Source organism: Quercus lobata, chromosome 4, assembly GCF_001633185.2.
Source record: "Quercus lobata isolate SW786 chromosome 4, ValleyOak3.0 Primary Assembly, whole genome shotgun sequence".
Classification (NCBI taxonomy): Eukaryota; Viridiplantae; Streptophyta; class Magnoliopsida; order Fagales; family Fagaceae; genus Quercus; species Quercus lobata.
This window is the reverse complement of record NC_044907.1, coordinates 25959864-25962432: the sequence shown is the minus strand read 5'-3', so window position 1 is coordinate 25962432 and position 2569 is coordinate 25959864.

Here is a 2569-nt window from a genome sequence, read left to right as displayed (position 1 = left end):
ATGGTAATTTTTGGACTCATGCGCATGTTAGCATATAGATGCTAACGTCTCTCTCTCACAAAGAAAATTCTCTAAAAAGCCAATAAATTTTATATTGAGTTAAATAAGCCCAAAAATTAAAAAATTTAAAAAAAAAAAATTAAACAAAACAAGCGTTGTTCACTATTCTATCATAAGTGTCTCTATTGCCCACTGCCAGGGATAATGGTTTATAAACTAGTATATAATAATAATGACAGGATGCTAATAAATATTAGTCATTTTAGTCCTTACCAATCAAATTGGAATATGTTAGAAGATTCAAAGATTGGAGACTTACGCAATTGCAAGTGTGCGTTTGCACAGTGTTTTTGTCCATGCGTTTGCGTTTTCTTCTTGGTCTCGTGCATTGTTTGTGAACCAACTTGTACGGAAAAACGTGTTTGTAACTTTAAAACTGGGTCTCATGGACATTATTTATATTTTAAAAATTATTTTACTATAATGTTTTCAGTAATAAGTTTTTAGTTTTTTATAATAAGCGGTATCTAAACAGATCCTTAATTTCTTTTAAAAGAAAAATAGATTGCTCAACTTGGTTCCAAATGTGTTTAATTGGCAACATGGAGAGCCTGAAAGAAAGTTTTGATGGTTTATGTGGACTTTTCACTTTTCTCTTTTTTTATGGGGGAAATAATTCACTTTCTCCATTTGATTCTTGGAATAAGAAGATAAAGAAATAAAGAATTGTTGAAATGCTTGAGAAATGAAGCTGATTGCTAAAGCAATATAATAATTTTCTTTTCTTTTATCACATCCAAGGTTCGAATAGAGGGAATATAGGCAAGGAATTGTTCTACGTAACTTCCATAAAACATTGGACATATAAAATTAAAGCAAGAGTTGTCCTCTACTATGCATTCATGTCACAACTCTAATTAGCCAAAATATTCAATTTAAATGATGATATCTAAGGGAGTGGATGTGCAAATGGAGTATATATATATATATATAACAATCTTATCGCAATCTGTAGATTCACTTTCAACACCAACAATAAAAACATATTCGCTTTTACTACGTTCACTCCAATAAAAGCAATTCACTTTCGGAATTTGAAAAATTTTCAGAGAATCTAATGCTTCTCCAGTTTCTAAAAATTGGAAGCTCAGTCTCATATGTGTGTGTATATATATATATATATAATTTTTCTTTTTTTATTGATCCACTGATTAGATTGTAACCTCCAACCACCGCCTTTCTTCTTTGACACAATATGATATCTACCACAGTGTCACAAAAGTCTTGTCAACGTTGTAAACATTAATTTTAAATGTTTTAATAGTGAACTCAGAAATGCCATTAGATCGTGCTCACAAAAATAATTTCATGTAGATTATATTACATATAATACAAACTAAATTAAGTGTGTCTAATACGGGCACAAACACACTAATATAACACTTGGCCATGCTAAATCTATGAAAACTTCGGCAATTTATTGATTATATATAGTCTTCATCTAAGCCGGTGAGAGTAAAATAGTACTTTCGAAAATAATAGTAAACCAGTTTCTGTGTTGGACTCAGTTTTTTTTTTTTTTCTTTTAAAATTATTGAGAATATAAATTGTAGGATATTTGCAATGTGCAAAAAAACAATTACTAAAATCCTAATTTTAGATGAATATCCAATGTTAATCCACTATTCGAAGAAGTGTCCAAATTATCAAATTGGAAGGTAGATTAATATTAAATTTGGATGTGGAATCTATCCACTGATATGTTTTAAAACACTAATTTGGATGGTAGGATAAACATTATAAATTAATATCATATTTAGAGTGTGCAGGTAAAATTTTGAAGTATATGATGTATGGATTAGGCTCATTTAAAGTTATTAAGGAAACTCAACTATGAAATCAACTTTGATGGAGTCGTGTTCACAAAGGAAGAAAGAGATGACTAGGGTATGGTTATAGCCTCAATGTCCCAAATTATTGCTCTGCCTCTCTCAGTTGTTGAAGTTGAAGTGGTAGCAGCTATGAGAGCATTGGAATTTTCTTTGGAAATTAGGATTTCTTCTATAGTAATTGAAGGTGATTTGGAGTTAGCGATTATTCTCTCAAAGATGAATCCCCTTCATTTGCCTCCTTTGATCTACTGATACGAGATGCAAAAATATTAACCATCTTTCCAAAGTTTTAGGCTTTTAGCTTTCCTTATGTCCAACCAATCCGATTTGGCTTATATTTCTTAATAAAGTTTACAGCTTTTTTCTCCACACACACACAAACAAACAAACAAACAAAAAAACCTATGAAATTCCTAAAATCCCATTGATAAATTGTAAAATGAGTCACTAGAATTTGACCAATCATCGGTGTTTAAACAAAACTTAATGAATTGTCCCAAAAAAAAAAATAAAAAACTGTGTATATTGCAAAGGACAAAGTTTAGCTACAAAATTAGTTGTAATTTTAGACTACAACCTTACTCAATATCTTTTTATTGGAGGTAAATTTTGACAAATCCACCATTGGATTACATCTTCTTCTTATATTCTCCATGCTCGCAAAATTTCTAGAAAAT